This window comes from Hyperolius riggenbachi, chromosome 4 (assembly GCF_040937935.1).
Source record: "Hyperolius riggenbachi isolate aHypRig1 chromosome 4, aHypRig1.pri, whole genome shotgun sequence".
Taxonomy (NCBI): Eukaryota; Metazoa; Chordata; class Amphibia; order Anura; family Hyperoliidae; genus Hyperolius; species Hyperolius riggenbachi.
The window spans coordinates 411,456,401-411,473,549 of record NC_090649.1 but is presented as its reverse complement, the minus strand read 5'-3'; the positions used below and the strand labels follow the sequence as shown (position 1 = coordinate 411,473,549).

At 44.7% G+C, this 17,149-nt stretch overlaps 1 protein-coding gene and 1 long non-coding RNA gene across 2 annotated transcripts in view; one reads left to right on the top strand and one right to left on the bottom strand.

Moving 5' to 3' along the window:
* Positions 1–17,149, top strand: part of WDPCP (WD repeat containing planar cell polarity effector) — a 541,772-nt gene that overhangs the window by 437,047 nt on the left and 87,576 nt on the right. The window lies entirely within an intron of this gene.
* Positions 1–17,149, bottom strand: part of LOC137504231 (uncharacterized) — a 90,924-nt gene that overhangs the window by 31,042 nt on the left and 42,733 nt on the right. The gene's annotated exons all lie outside the window — the stretch shown is intronic.

The following is a 17,149-nucleotide window of genomic DNA, read 5'->3' as shown; positions in this document are numbered from 1 at the left end:
GCCAAGTATTAGATGTGGGATCAGTGGCCATCTTGGAAGACAGAACTGCTGTGACAGGGTTGGCAGGGGTCAGAGGGTCTATGGCAGAAAGAAGTTAGGGTTGAGAGACTAGAGTGAGCAACCTACCTGTGAATTTGATTACCACCTTCTCCCCTATAGCTGCACTTTTAGGATGAGGTCTGGAATTTTTCTTTAATTTCAATTAATTACCTCACACAGTAATAAAGGATATTCTGGAATTTCAAATCTTTTCCTTCTGTGTGAGATTATGGACTTTTAGATCCACCATCAACCAACCAATTTGTTTCACTGACTGAAAAGGTGCTTTTTCCCTTTAATGTGCAGCTGGTACTCCCAGTTGCCCTGATGCTCCTGCTTAGATGTTAGCAATGTTTATTCAGTGCAAATACAGTCGGCAATGCTGAGGTGGCAGTCAAGGCCATCTTCCCATTTCCTGCAGTATATTTACCATATTATTACCTCTTTTCTGTGCCAGCTCTCAGAGCTGTGTGTCCCTCTATGAAGTGGGATTGTTGATGTCATTAACAGGTTAGCTTGTGGAAGAAAGCCTCACTCGTTCCGATAAGATATTTTGCATTTCCTGCAAATTATATCTCTGTTCTAGCAATCCACCCTTGTAATGCAGATTTGACTTCCACTTAAGTCGGTGAAAGGCGGTCTATTGAGATACTAGCAGATAAAATCTTTCTTCAGAATACCTCCCTGAAAGAACAGCCTTTCGCAGGCGCAAGCATTTTGCTAAGAAAGCTCTCAATTTTCCTAATCTGGAACTATAATCTTGCTCAAATAACCATTATTTTTCCTTTAAGAAACATATAAAGTCCTTTTATCCCACATTCCAATTTGATCTTGCGTTTCTCCCGCCACAGAAATCGCACACAAGTGTTAACCTTTTTCCTCCATTATACAGTTCTGTGAAGTGAAAGGAATCAGGCATTTTCCCTTTTTCAGTGATATCATTTTCATTTTGTAACCAGAAAAATGGCTGTTAAATGGATTTTTATTGGCAAATATACATTTTCTTGGAAGGCACGGGAGCTGTGTGGTAATTGACAAGCTGCTATTTGTTACTCAGCATTGAAAGGAAGAAAGAGCTCTTTATAAAGTGACGGTGAGGATTCTGAGGGCTCATTAAAATATGCTCTATTCTGTGCCGATGAAATTATAGACCAACACTATCTTTCAAGAATTAATTATTCATAGCAGTAACAATAAGCTGACCAGCACCCAGGCAGAAGCAGGTATAATCTATCAGCTTGTTGTTCCTTGACAATACATGTGGTGGGGGGGGGGGGGGAGGAAGTGGGGGCTGTTTATCAAACCTTCCAATGGAATTAAGGGTCACATGTCTGTGAAGGACTGTATTAAATACTACTTAAAATATAATCGTGACCTATTGGTTATACGCTTATAATGTTAGGATTATGTGTCACACTTTGAAAATAGACAGATGGTGGCATATTTAGTGTTTTGTTTTTGTTTTTGTTTTTACTGTACAAAGATGGCACATTTATAGTAACATACTTTGGGTTTGTTTTTGCTTTGTTTTTCTCCTTTTTTTATTGCTGTTGTTGATGTTGTGATTATTATTGTTTATGTTAATATTTTAATTGATGCTGTTGTTGTTAGCACCACATTTTGCTTAAGAAGTTGTTATTATCTATATATTTCAAGATTTGTATAACATACATTGCAAGTCTCTCTAGATGTGGTAGTTTCATTGCTTACGAATAAATGTGACTGGTTTATTTAATTCATTCTATATACATTTGCCTTGAGGAGGTTGCATGGAGAGGCATGTGAATGATTTTATCTAGGACTGATTTTGTAAAGTTAGCAGCCATACACAGGCCAATACCAGCCTGATCTTGGAAGCAATCCATTGTTTTTCGATTGAAAAAAGATTGGGGAGTAATAGCTACCTTTCACCATATGAACAAAGCCACATTTGAGCAGAAATCTGTTCGGATTAATGAAAAATAGGAATCCATTCAAATATGGTCTGATTTTAAAGGGACTCTGAGCACCATGGGTATGCCTTTAAGCCAGGCGACTTCCAACAAAGTCGTGCTATGACCCCTCTGGAGGAGCCTCTTGCAATGGCCATGCATGTCACTTCCTCTTCCTGCTTCATTCAGTGATGCACTTCTCTAACAGAGAAGACATGGTAGAACCGGAAGTTATAACATAGCCAAGATGGCAGCCGCAATTTTTAAATTGAATTTGAACAAAAACTATTTAGTGTAGAACAGCGATTCAGGCATCAAATGAAAGAGGAGGCTACAGAAAGGTATGCATCTTTAAGTACTTTGCAGTACTGGTTGGAGTCTTAAAGGCATGCCCATGAGAGGTGCTCGGAGTCCCTTTAACCATTTCACAACTGAGGGGTTTTACCCCTGAAACACCAGCGCGATTTTTCCCTTTCAGCGCTGCTTCCATTACTGTACTGATGTACTATGATTGGTTATTGGGGACTGGAGAGTCCCCATAACCAATCATTGTACTGCAGAGCCGGGGTGTGTGCGCGCGCGCGGGTCGCGGGGGCGCGCGATCGCGGGCTGCAAGTTTGTTTACCTTGCATTGTTTTGAATGAAGACGGCATTTGATTGAAGCCGTCTTCATTCTACTCGCAATCGGCGAGGCTAATTGGATTTAGGAACGCTTGTTCCTAACATCCAATTAGTAACCTGCTGTGCTGGCTGGCTGGAGTGTGCGCGAGAGTTCCCCGCCCACTCCCAGCCAGTAAACAAACAAGTGCGCCTTTCTCCGTCCCTGGGGGTGAAGCGGTGCGCAGAGGGACGGAGAAATTTAGCACTGGGGGGTGAAGTGGTTAAAGTAGAGCAGTGTCATATCAAGCTTTGTTACTATATCAGTTTCCTGTGCTGGACTTAAATCTTATGGGCTAAATAGAATATAATGATTACAATGATTGCATACCAATATGACTGTGTTACTAATTATGTTGGCAGGATGTAAATACTTGTTACTATTAGATTATTGAGGTTAACTCTTTTTGGTGATCTGGTGCGTGTAGCCATTTTCAGTTCCTGTCTATGACTAGGTCCCTGAGAACAGGAAGTAGAAGAAAGTCTGCTAGACAGGGTGGGAAGGGGGAGGAACAAAAGAGAAAAACCCCTGAAAGATGTTTTTTCTCCTGCACACCTTGTCCAAAACAAAACAAAAGTTTTGCCTACAGATAAACTTTAAATATTAAGGTTGAACTTCTGTTGAAAAAAAATCAGATGAACTTTAAGTAAACTATATTTGTTGATTACAAAGCAAAACATATCATGAGTTATAAATTAAATATATCAGATAAGTATGAAGTGAAATATGAATTATAAAGTTAAATACTGTATATCAGATGAATTATTAAGTGAAATAGATGATATGAGATGAAAATAAAGTGAAATATATCAGATGAGTATAAAGTGAAAAATATCAGATTATTGTGAAAGTTTTTTTTTTTCAATTAGTTGATTGAAAATCAACAGTAAAAATATACAGGTATTGCAAGAACAGTAATAGCAAAGAATGGAGTTCAAATTGGGCATATTACAGCAATTGGTACGAAAATAATCATTGTATCTTCAAAACAATATTGATTATGTCGATTTTAGTGCAATATTGATAAACAAAACAAAACAGGACAGGACAAAGTCACTCAATTTAGTTTTAAAGGAGTGAATGTCCATATAATAAGCATCAAGAAGGAGAGGGGCATTTTAACCACTTCACCACTGAGGGGTTTTACCCCCTGAGCACCAGAGCAATTTTCACCTTTCAGCGCTCCGTCCATTCATTCGTCTATAACTTTATCATTACTTATCACAATGAAATGAACTATATCTTGTTTTTTCCGCCACCAATTAGGCTTTCTTTAGGCGGGACATTATGCCAAAAATTATTTTATTCTAAATGTGTTTTAATGGGAAAATAGGAAAAATGTGGGAAAAAATTAATTATTTTTCAGTTTTCGGCCATTATAGTTTTTAAATAATGCATGCTACTGTAATTAAAACCCATGACATTTATTTGCCCTTTTGTCCCGGTTATAAAACCATTTAAATTATGTCCCTATCACAATGTTTGTCGCCAATATTTTATTTGGAAATAAAGGTGCATTTTTTTCAGTTTTGCATCCATCCCTAATTACAAGCCCATAGTTTATAAAGTAACAGTGTTGTACCCTCCTGACATAAATATTTAAAAAGTTCAGTCCCTAAGGTAACTATTTATGTATTTTTTTTAATTGTAAATTTTAAAAAAAAAATTTCATTACAAAAAAAAAAAAAATGGGGAGTGTGGGAGGTAATGAGTTAATTTTTTGTGTATAACTAATTCATTTGTGTTTGAAAAATGTTTAGGGTGTAGTTTTACTATTTGGCCACAAGATGGCAACAGTAACTTTTTGTCTAATGCGACCTCCAAGCGTCCTTCCGGACGCTCGGAGGAAGTATAAGGAGGCTGGACACGTGAGTTTTTTTTCACAATGATCGCGCTGCTGTAACGATCGGTGGGCGCAGAGAGTATCTGATTACCGGTGATCTGCAGTATCACCGGAAATACAGATATATACCAGATTATAAGTGATCTGCAGTCTCACCGATAATCCGATATACAAACTAACCTCTGTTCACCTGAGTAGAGTGTAGTGTTTGGTGTAACAGTAACACTTAGAGGACAAGGCCTCAATGCAGCAAGGAGTACTGCACAGATTCCTTCCGCAGACCTGCTCTCCAAGACGGGAGGAGTCAGACTGACAGTAGGAAGGTATATCTGAAAGTGACCCTCAGGAGGAAGGATCGCTAACAGAGCGAGGAACCGCCTCTAACGGTAAGGTCGGTTCTCGAGGTCGGACAAGCCAGGTCGTACACACACGGACAGATAAAGTACAAGATCAGGAGGCAAAGGCGGAGTCAAAGTACAGGCAGGGTTCAGCAACGAGGTATCAGATATATCGGGGTACAAAATCAGGAGGCAGAAACAGAGTCAAGGAACGAGCCGGGGTTCGGCAACAGAGTATCAGAAATATCGAGGTACAAGATCAGAGTTCAGGAGGATAGTCAAAGCAGGCAAAAGTCATAACATATAATCACAATCAAACTAGTACTTTAGCTATCAACAGAATCTAGCTAAGTGTAGGATTACAGCTCCAGCTGGTCCCGGCACACTTAAGGATCTGACTACGGATCTGGGTGCTCCCACATATGTGATCGCACGCCAGACAAAGAGCAAGTGAACAACCAGCAGTATATATACTCTAGGACCTTTCCAGGACCTCCCTAATTGCTGGTCCAATGAGAGCAGTGGAATTTGTCAGCTGACCCAGCTGGTCAGCCGACACCCTTCTAACTGCTATTTAAACTCTGCCTCTGTGCTCGCGCGCGTGTAAGTCTGAATCCTGGTGGACTATCAGTCCCAGCCACACCAGTACTGTCATGCAATGTATCTAGTGCGGGGGCCGCCTCTGATGCGGATTCCGCCGTTACCAATGCGGATTCCGCCGCACTGCCCATGCGGCATGCGGCGTTTTTTCCGCGTTGTGACGCCATGCTGGACGCGGAAACAGCCGCCTCACCTCGAGAGACGGCGGCTTTTCCGCGTTTCCTCACAGTACCCCCCTCCCGAGGAGTGGACTCCGGACAACTCCTACCAGGTTTCTCTGGATGTAAGGCGTGAAATTCCCTCCTTAATTCGTCCGCATGCATGCGACTCCCCGGTACCCATTGTCTCTCCTCAATGCCGTACCCTTTCCAATGTACGAGATATTGTACCGAGTTTTGTACAACGCGTGAATCTAAAATCTTTTCTACCTCGTACTCAGGTTGGTCATCCACCAACACAGGAGGAGGAGGAGTGGGACCCACATGGACTGCTGGCTTAAGCAGGGATACGTGGAAGGACCTTACCCCACGCATGCTAGCGGGAAGATCAACCGCGTAAGTGACGTTGTTGATCCTTCTGGCTATCGGGAAAGGCCCGACAAACCTGGGACCCAACTTGTCTGAGGGCTGTTTCAGGGCCAAGTGACGTGTGGATACCCAAACCAAGTCTCCTGGTTGGAATCTCCACTCCAAAGACCGTTTCTTGTCAGCTTGACCCTTCTGACTCAGAAACGCCTTTTCCAAACTGTCTCTCACCGTCCGCCAAATGTCTTTAAAAGACCTTTGCCAAGCCTCCAGAGCTGGAAACGGAGTGGAGGCCACTGGTAACGGTGAAAATTTGGGCAATCTTCCAGACACAACCTGGAACGGAGAAAATCCAGTGGAAGAACTTTTCAAATTGTTTTGTGCAAATTCTGCAAAGGGCAGAAATTTGACCCAGTCATTCTGCGCCTCTGCAACGTAGCATCTCAAAAACTGCTCTAACGACTGGTTGACCCTCTCCGTCTGACCGTTGGTCTGTGGGTGGTAGCCCGATGAAACCGACAGCTTCATGCCCATTTGATGACAGAATGCCCTCCAGAATTTAGATACGAATTGGACTCCCCGATCGGACACTATGTTTTCCGGAATGCCGTGTAACCGGAACACGTGTTTGATAAACAAGTCGGCCAATTCCTGGGCCGAGGGGAGTCCTTTCAAGGGCACAAAATGGGCCATCTTGCTGAAGCGGTCGACTACCACCCAAATGACCGACATGCCCTCTGATCTGGGAAGCTCACCCACAAAATCCATGGACAAGTGGGTCCATGGTTCATTCGGGGTGGGTAAAGGCTGCAACTTCCCTACAGGTGCCAGCTGGGAGGGTTTGCTTTTAGCACATACCGCACAATCCTTAACAAATTCTTTGCAGTCGGCTGCCAGAGACGGCCACCAAGCGCACCTGGCCACAAGATCCTGCGTTCTAGATGCCCCAGGATGTCCCGCATTCTTGTGTGAATGGAATATCTGTAGCACCCGGAGACGGAATGGCAGAGGCACAAATAAAACCCCCTCAGGCTTCCCCTCAGGGACATCCTGCTGAAAAGGACTCAAGGTCTCTGTCCAGTCTTCCCAAGTCTCTGTTACGGCCAGCACCAAATTTTGTGGGACAATGGTCTCTGGGGCAGAAGGCTGTGCTGTCTCCAACTCAAAGCATCTGGACAGGGCATCTGCCTTAATGTTCTTGCTACCCGGGGTATACGTAATTATGAACCTGAACCTCGAAAAAAACAAAGACCATCGAGCCTGACGGGGACTTAATCTCTTAGCCCCCTCGATGTATTCTAGATTCTTGTGATCCGTGTATACAGTAATTGTATGTTCTGCTCCTTCCAGCCAGTGACGCCACTCCTCAAAGGCAAGTTTAATGGCTAAGAGCTCTCTGTTGCCTATATCGTAGTTTCTCTCTGCCGGAGAGAACCTACGAGAGAAATACGCACAAGGGTGTAGCCTTCCCTGCAAGCCTGACCGCTGAGACAGCACAGCCCCTACCCCAACCTCCGAGGCGTCTACCTCAACAATAAAAGGATAAGAGGTGTCTACATGTCTCAGGATGGGTGCGGAACAAAACAAATCTTTTAAAGTGGAGAAAGCACTTAATGCATCAGGAGACCAGTGGGTGGTATCTGCCCCTTTTTTCGTAAGACAGGTGAGGGGTGCGATAACCGTGGAATACCCCTTTATGAACCTTCTATAATAATTCGCAAAGCCTAAAAACCGCTGTAAAGACTTCAACCCAACCGGCTGAGGCCATTCCAAAACAGCGGAGACTTTGGCGGGGTCCATAGACAGGCCCGTGGTGGAAATTATGTACCCCAGAAAGGCGACAGATGTGACTTCAAAAATACACTTCTCAATCTTAGCATAAAGTGAGTTTTGTCTTAATTTGTTGAGTACAAATTTCACATGTATTCTGTGCTCAGAGAGGTTGTTGGAGAAAACAAGTATATCGTCTAGATAGACCAGCACAAATCTCCCCAACACCTCTCTGAAGACCTCGTTGATGAGTTCCTGGAAAACGGCCGGGGCATTACATAACCCAAAGGGCATCACCAGATACTCGTAATGCCCGTCTGGCGTGTTAAAGGCCGTTTTCCACTCATCGCCCTTTCTAATGCGCACCAGGTTGTACGCGCCCCGTAAATCCAGCTTTGAGAAGATCTTAGCATCGGTGACCTGCGTAAATAAATCGTCTATCAGGGGTAACGGATAGCGATTCTTTACCGTGATCTTATTTAGTCCCCGGTAATCAATACAGGGCCGCAGGCCCCCGTCTTTCTTTTTAACGAAAAAGAAACCTGCTCCAGCAGGCGATCGGGACGGCCGGATGAAGCCTTTGGCTAAATTGTCACGGATATATTCCTTCATAGCCAATTTCTCTGGCCCAGATAAATTGTACAAATGACCCCGAGGGGGCATACAACCTGAACGTATATCAATGGGGCAATCGAAAGAGCAATGTGGGGGTAACTTGTCTGCAGCCTTGGGACAGAATACATCAGAATATTCCACATATTGCTCAGGTACCCCCTGAACATGAACCCTGGTTTGGCCCAATGTCACCTTCCCTAAACATCGCTGAAAGCAGTGTGCTGACCAAGAAATTAGTTGGCCGGTGGCCCAATCAATGTGTGGAGAATGAAGGTGCAACCATGGCATGCCGAGTATAATGGTGGAGGTTGTCATATGCAACACAAAGAACTGTAACTTTTCCCAGTGCAGTACCCCTATGGTGACCCCCACCTCTGGTGTCTGAGACAGTGGGTGATTCCCTTGCAGAGGAGAGTCATCCACTGCCGTAACCTGGATGGGTGGTTGTACTGGTGTGAGCGGAATACACAATCTCTTAGCAAACTCCGAATCCATAAAATTTGCCGCGGAGCCTGAATCGATAAAGGCTTCCGTGACCTCAGTCTTATCTTCCCATGTAACAGTACAGGGAAGAAGCAATCGTTTTTCTTCTAGGGGTAAAAGTCGGACGCCCAGGGTGTTACCCCCCACCACTCCTAAGCGGCAGCGTTTTCCCGGCTTATTGGGGCAGTTCTGTACTATATGCCCCCCTTCACCGCAGTACAAACACAGCTGTTCGGTCATTCTCCGTCTTCGCTCTACCTGGGTTAATTTTGACCGAGCAATCTGCATCGGCTCGGAAGGAGGCACGACAGGAGAAGGTGAAATAGTAGTAGGTGGAGTCACTGGGACCGTGGTGTAAGATACCCCTCTGAGACGGGAACTACCCCTGGTCTGTTTTTGGTAGCGCAGCCTGCGGTCGATTCGGATGGCCGCTGAGATGGCCTCATCGACTGTTCTGGGCTCGGGCTGGCTTAACATCAAATCAGAGACCTCATCGGACAGCCCTGACAAGAAATGATCTAATAGGGCATAGGTGTCCCACCTGGCCGTAACTGACCACCTCCTAAACTCGGCCGCGTAATCTTCGACCGGACCTTCGCCTTGACGCAAAAGCTTGAGCTTCCGCTCAGAAGTCGAGGCAAGGTCCGGATCGTCGTAAATTACCGCCATAGCTTTAAAAAATTCCTCTACAGAGGTAAGAGCTTTGTCTCCGGCGGGCAGGCTATACGCCCAAGACTGGGAGTCGCCGGACAACAAAGTTTTAATAAACGTGACCCTCTGGGTCTCAGTACCCGAAGATTGGGGTCTCAACTCAAAATAGGACAACACCCTACTCCTAAAATTCCGGAAGTCAGATCTGTGGGCGGAAAAGCTTTCAGGTACAGGCATACGTATGTCAGAGCTAGGAGAGGCTCGCACATGATCCACTGATGTCTGGAGGGTTTGTACAGACCCTGATAGGGCATCAATAAGAGTTATGTGAGTGCCCAGTACTTGATTGATGTTGTCCACCGAAGCGGCAAGTACACCCAGACAATCAGTGTTTGCGTCCATTTTGTATTTTGATCTGGCGTTCTGTAACGATCGGTGGGCGCAGAGAGTATCTGATTACCGGTGATCTGCAGTATCACCGGAAATACAGATATATACCAGATTATAAGTGATCTGCAGTCTCACCGATAATCCGATATACAAACTAACCTCTGTTCACCTGAGTAGAGTGTAGTGTTTGGTGTAACAGTAACACTTAGAGGACAAGGCCTCAATGCAGCAAGGAGTACTGCACAGATTCCTTCCGCAGACCTGCTCTCCAAGACGGGAGGAGTCAGACTGACAGTAGGAAGGTATATCTGAAAGTGACCCTCAGGAGGAAGGATCGCTAACAGAGCGAGGAACCGCCTCTAACGGTAAGGTCGGTTCTCGAGGTCGGACAAGCCAGGTCGTACACACACGGACAGATAAAGTACAAGATCAGGAGGCAAAGGCGGAGTCAAAGTACAGGCAGGGTTCAGCAACGAGGTATCAGATATATCGGGGTACAAAATCAGGAGGCAGAAACAGAGTCAAGGAACGAGCCGGGGTTCGGCAACAGAGTATCAGAAATATCGAGGTACAAGATCAGAGTTCAGGAGGATAGTCAAAGCAGGCAAAAGTCATAACATATAATCACAATCAAACTAGTACTTTAGCTATCAACAGAATCTAGCTAAGTGTAGGATTACAGCTCCAGCTGGTCCCGGCACACTTAAGGATCTGACTACGGATCTGGGTGCTCCCACATATGTGATCGCACGCCAGACAAAGAGCAAGTGAACAACCAGCAGTATATATACTCTAGGACCTTTCCAGGACCTCCCTAATTGCTGGTCCAATGAGAGCAGTGGAATTTGTCAGCTGACCCAGCTGGTCAGCCGACACCCTTCTAACTGCTATTTAAACTCTGCCTCTGTGCTCGCGCGCGTGTAAGTCTGAATCCTGGTGGACTATCAGTCCCAGCCACACCAGTACTGTCATGCAATGTATCTAGTGCGGGGGCCGCCTCTGATGCGGATTCCGCCGTTACCAATGCGGATTCCGCCGCACTGCCCATGCGGCATGCGGCGTTTTTTCCGCGTTGTGACGCCATGCTGGACGCGGAAACAGCCGCCTCACCTCGAGAGACGGCGGCTTTTCCGCGTTTCCTCACAGCTGCCCATCGGAGAGCAGCGGATCATTGCGGGGCTTAGATCAACGAACGGGAATGGATTTTCCCGTTCATTGATCTCCGGGCGAGCGGGCGGCGGCGTGTTTACTAGCGGCGGGCGGCATGTTTACGAGCGGGAGCACGGGCAGCGGCGGAAGCGCGGAAAGTACGGATTTCTCCGTCCCTGGGGGTTAAAGGATGGAAAAAGGGACGGAGAAATTCGTACGGGCGGGGGTAGAGTGGTTAAAGTTCTATGTCCAGGGTTGTGAACAACTTAAGGTTTTCACGACAAGCATATGCTCTAAAGGTGGCTATACATCCAGCGATTTGGCTGTACGATCGACCATTCATTTCGATCATTTTATAGAATTGAGAGAGAATCGAGTGTGTTCCAGAATTCTTCATTAATGAAAAGTGGCTGTTATCATGTTGAATCGACCAGCTTAGCCGATCGAGCGGGATGCAAGATATCGGTCAATCGCACATGAATCGGCTACTGATTACACGTCATTCGATCGAAAATCAATTTTTGCATACAGAGCATGGAGACACAACATGGGTCAGATCGAATGTGAAGGTGAATCGCATAGGATATATCTTGTAGTGTGTGGGTTACTAGTCGATTGACTTTATTAAGGAATTGACTTAAGTATGGTTGAAGTTGGCTGATGGTGTAATGGTTAAGGGCTCTGCCTCTGACACAGGAGACCAGGGTTCGAATCTCGGCTCTGCCTGTTCAGTAAGCCAGCACTAATTCAGTAGGAGACCTTTGGCAAGTCTCCCTTACACTGCTACTGCCAATAGAGCGCGCCCTAGTGGCTGCTGCTCTGCTCTGGCGCTTTGAGTCCGCAAGGAGAAAAGCGCAATATAAATGTTATTTGTCTTGTCTTGTCTTGATCTTAAAGTCGATCGACTAGTGACGCTTTGTCGATTGAATCAGAATTGCTAGATGTATGGCTACCTTTACTAAGGCCATTCCCCCTTCAACCTTTCCTCAAGTTGTATTCCTTACTAGGTAACCTAAACACACACTGCCTGTATGTTTACTGCTTACTTCCCCACCTCTTGTCCCCCCCATTCCTTTAGATTGTAAGCTCACAAGGGCATCTCTTACCCTTTTGTGTCCTGGAATTTGTTATTCATTTCGTAGCCTGCACTGCCCTGTTATACATTTTATTTATCATCATGTTAACTACTTTAGGACCACAGTGATTGAAATCTACGCCCTGTTTTGGTGGTTCCTTGGCTGGCAGGGTGTATATTTCAATCAGCCTCCGCTGCGCGCATCCACCGTTTTCGTCGCTCCCGCCAATCTCGCCGCTGAGTCCCCACCGTGTCCAATCACAGCTCATTTGCTTATTTGTCTCTATGACGGCAGAACCCTGTGAGCGGCTCAGGAGCCGATTTCATTGGCTCCTGGCCGTGTCTATCAATGTAAGCAACTCCCATTGCCTTACATTGAAAGACAGGGTCAGGAGCCATTGAAAGCGGCTCCTGACCGGCTCACGGGAACTCTGCCGTCATAGAGATGGCAGCGTGGGTGGCCCAGGTTCCCGGCGTGCGACGGCGATGGCAGTTATGTGCGCCGATTTGTCGGTATCCGTCGGGATTCCGCCGTTTCTGTACCAGCTGGTCCTTAAGTGGGCAGAGACTGCTGGTACTTAAGTGGTTAAACTTGTCCCTGTAGTTACCAATTCTGTATTTTGTACCAGTGTCTATATTTGATGTATATCATTGTCTGTATTGTTGTGTTCCCCTTGTTTGATTTTCTTGCTTTGTACAGCACCAAGGAATATAATATTAATCATATTACAGATGTGTACAATGTGAAATATACAGTATATGATAAATCAGACAAGTATAACATAAGCTATATCAAATGTGAATAAAGTGAAACATATGAGAGGAGTATAAAATGAAATATATGAGATGAGTAAAAAGTGAAATATATGAGATGAATATAAAATAAAATACATCAGATGCGTATATAGTGAAATATATTCCTAAATTTGTATAGCGCTGTTCTCCTGTCGGACTCAAATTGCTTGCGAAGCAGCCATTAGAGCGCACTCAGTAGGCTGTAGCTGTGTTAGGGAGTCTTGCCCAAGAAACTCCTTACTGAATAGGTGCAGCTTACTGAACAGGAAGAGCCGGGATTTGAACTCAGGTCTCCTGTGTTAAAGGCAGAGCCCTTAAAAATATATACGATGAATATACAGTAATATAGAGCAATATCAACAAATCCCTGCAGGCCATGGAATAGCTGGGAGTTACTGGACACTAGGAGACTGCCACTTCCCAGAGAGTCACCAAATAATAAAAAGACCAAGGCTCGACCAAACAGTGCTTATAGCATACAATTTTCAATTCTTTTTAGGCAGGATACACAGAGAAACTCCGGTATCTCTCTGTGTATTCTGCTTAAAAATAACGTAAATGATGATTTATATGCTATAAGTACTGTTTAGTTGATCCCTAGGCTTTTTGTTGTTTGGTATAACGTGAAATATATCAAATGAGCATAAACTAAATATTGATAGCACTCTTGCCTTGTGGTGCTGGGTCCTCGGTTCAATTCCCAGCAAGGGCACTATCTGCATGGAATTTGTATGTTCTCCCCGTGTCTGTGTGGGTTTCCTCCAGGCACTCTGGTTTCCTACCACATTCCAGAGATATACATTTATGTTAATTAGCTTCCTTTTAAAAATTGGTCATAGCTACAACGGACATATGACTATGGTAGGGATTAGATTGTGAGCCCCTCAAACGGATAGTTAGTGACAAGACTATATATTCTGCAAAGTGCTGCAGAAGATGTCAGCACTTTAATAATAATAAGCATGAGTAGAAACTGAAGTAAAATCAAATGAGAATAAAGTGAAAAATACAGGGTGGCACATGGAAGACCTGCCCAGTTGTCTCTATCCCTAAAATTTGTGTCCTCTTCAGCTTTATGGAAGCCTGTGTCACCTGCATTTGCTGCCCTATGGGTAATGCTCGCAGAATAAAAGAAAATATATCAGATGGGTATTGTAACGATCGGTGTCAGCACGCAGAGAGAATCTGATTATTGGTGATCTGCAGTATCACCAAGAATACAGATATATACCTGATTATTGATGATCTGCAGAATCCCCGATAATACAGATATATTGTTAACCTCTGGACACCTGGATAATGTGAGTGTTTGGTGTAACGGTAGTACTTTGAGTATAGCACAGGAAATTAGAGACAGTATGGGCAATACTGCTCTAGGGAAAAGGAAACCTTCCAGTAGCCTGAGGCTCCCCAAGGGGCGGAGTCAGGCTAGAAGAAAGAAGGTCCAGAGAGTGAGTGACAATCAAGATAAATGTCACTGAGTGATCTGGAGACTATCTCTTAATAGTAGAGATAGCTCTCGAGGCTGGGCAAGCCAGGTCGGCAACACACGGTCAGATAAGGTACATAGACAGAAGGCTGATACGGTATCCAAGGCTAGCAGGGTTTGGCAACAGAGTATCAGATATGCGAGGTACCGAATCAGAGATCAGAGGAGTAGTCAGGAAAGCAATAGGTCATAACAGATATCAAACAATGCCTAGTCTGGGTGTGAGGTCCTTGGTTTCCACACCCTGGAACTATCTGATGTATAACAGAATGGTAACACAAGTTCCCTAGTCTAGGTGTGAGGACCGTGGTCTCGACACCCTGGAACTAGTCTGATGTATAACAGATTGATAACACAAGTTCCCTAGTCTGGGTGTGAGGTCCGTGGTCTCTACACCCTGGAACTGGTCTAAGCATAAACAGATTGATAACACAGGTTCCCTAGTCTGGGTGTGAGGTCCGTGGTCTCTACACCCTGGAACTGGTCTAAGCATAAACAGATTGATAACACAGGTTCCCTAGTCTGGGTGTGAGGTCCGTGGTCTCTACACCCTGGAACTGGTCTAAGCATAAATAGAATACAATACAAGTAATCTGGCTCAGTGTGAATTCCCAGGTCCACCTGGTTCAAACACACTGCAGGATCTGACTAAGGTCTGAGTGCTTCCACGTAGTGTTTGCAACGGCAGACCACTAGTGACTGGCCAGCAGCAACTATATATAGTGTAGCGCTCTCTGGCGCCACCTCTAAGTGATGGACCAACAGAAACTTGCTCTGGCGTCAGCTGACCAACCTGGCCAGCTGGTCCCCTCTTGGCCGTCATAAAAGTTCTGCCTCTCAGCGCGCGCGCGCGTATTCCTAAACCTGTGTGAACTAACAGACTCAGCCACACCAGACGCACGCTGCTGCATGCAAACCGCCGCGCTGGACGCGGAACCAGCCGCCTCGCTGTCAGTCAATGCGCGGCTTTTCTGCGTTCTGCAATATTACCAGGCACACGCCTCCGCGTGCAAACCGCCGCATTGGACGCGGAATCAGCCGCCTTGCTGTCAGAACGCGCGGCGGCTTTTCCGCGTTTTCTCACAGGTATAAAGACAAATATATAAATGACAATAAAGTGAAATAAATAACACACTGACTGATTCTGTGATGAAATTGGCCCTATAGGCCCTAAAACATAAATTTTATTAAATACAATTTAAAATATAAATGCACGGAGGAACAACATACTATTTACAAAGAAGCACAGCTCAGCATGATAATAATTGGTCACCGCTTATTGAATAAGCAATATAGTCTACTTCATGCAAATACTGCACAATTTTTAATTGAAAGTACAAATTACATGCAAACCATTGCAGGGGAAAAAACACTGCAGAGGTTTGAATAGTTGCACATTACTATAGGACACACACCAACTCTACCACAGAGACGGTGATGATGTCAGGCAACTGTGGGTGCAAGGCACAATGGACTGATAACCATAGTTATCTGATCCAAACTACCAACATGTTTTAACCCAAAGGGGCTCCGTCAGGATAAATATCAAGGTGTTAGTGCATAATAGCTGTACTGAAAACAAGAAATTCATAAAAACACAGCATATCAGCTCAAATTGAACTGAAATATATGAGATAAGAATAAAATGAAATATCTCAGAAGAGTATAAAGTGAAATATGTCAGATGGGTATAGAGTAAACTATATCCAATGAGCATGAAGTGAAATATATCAGATTCACAATAAAGTAAAATATATATCAAATGAGTATGACGTTAAATATACTAGATGATAATAAAGTGCAATTAATGCAGATGATTATGAAGTGAAATATATCAGATGATCATAGTAGTATAAGAGCCAATAGACTGAAATTACTTTGAATATATTCTTTTAATAATATATTGTTTTCCAAAAATTTCCTATACTACTTTTGATAATATCCTATACTATATGAAAGAGGCAAGATTAAACAGCCAAGATTGTATGGTGTATGGCCAGCCTTACGGACACTGTCCTCTGTGCCAGGACCTCTCTGTCAAGACCGGTCAGTTTATTTTAAGATTTACTCCAGCTACCAAATAGAGATGGCCCAAACGGTTCGACCGCGAACCGATTCACGCGAACTTTGGTGGTTCGCGTTCGCAGTGAACCGCAAACTATATGCGAGTTCGACCCGCCCCCTATACTACATCATTAGGGTCAACTTTGACCCTCTACATCACAGTCAGCAGACACAGGGTAGCCAATCAGGCTACGCTCCCTCCTGGAGCCAACCCCCCCTTTAAAAGGCAGGCAGCGTCAGCCTTTTTACTCACTCGTGTGGCTGCAGTAATTAGAGAAGGGAGAGAACCTGCTGTAGACCTAGGGAAAGCTTAGTTAGGCTCTTGTGTTAGGCTTGTTAGCTTGCTCCTTACTGATACTTATTGCTAAAAAGCACCCTTCAACAGCTCTTTTGAGAGCTAATGTTGTTCTTGTGATCTATTTTTTTATTTTTGTGTGTGTCCCACAGACACTTGTGTTGCATATACAGCCCTGTCAGTCAGTCGTAGCTGGCCCTTGGCCCCTTGGTAATTCCTACTGTGCCACTACCAGGCCCAGCACATTCAGTGACTACCATTGTGTGTGACAGCTGCACATTTGTAATACCAATGACTGCATACCTACCTGTTCAGTGCACCTACCTACGTGAGTGCACGCAGTGTTATAATATATACCAGTCAAGGCACCTGTTCACGGTACCTGTGTGTGTGACAGCTGCACATTTGTAATACCAATGACTGCATACCTACCTGTTCAG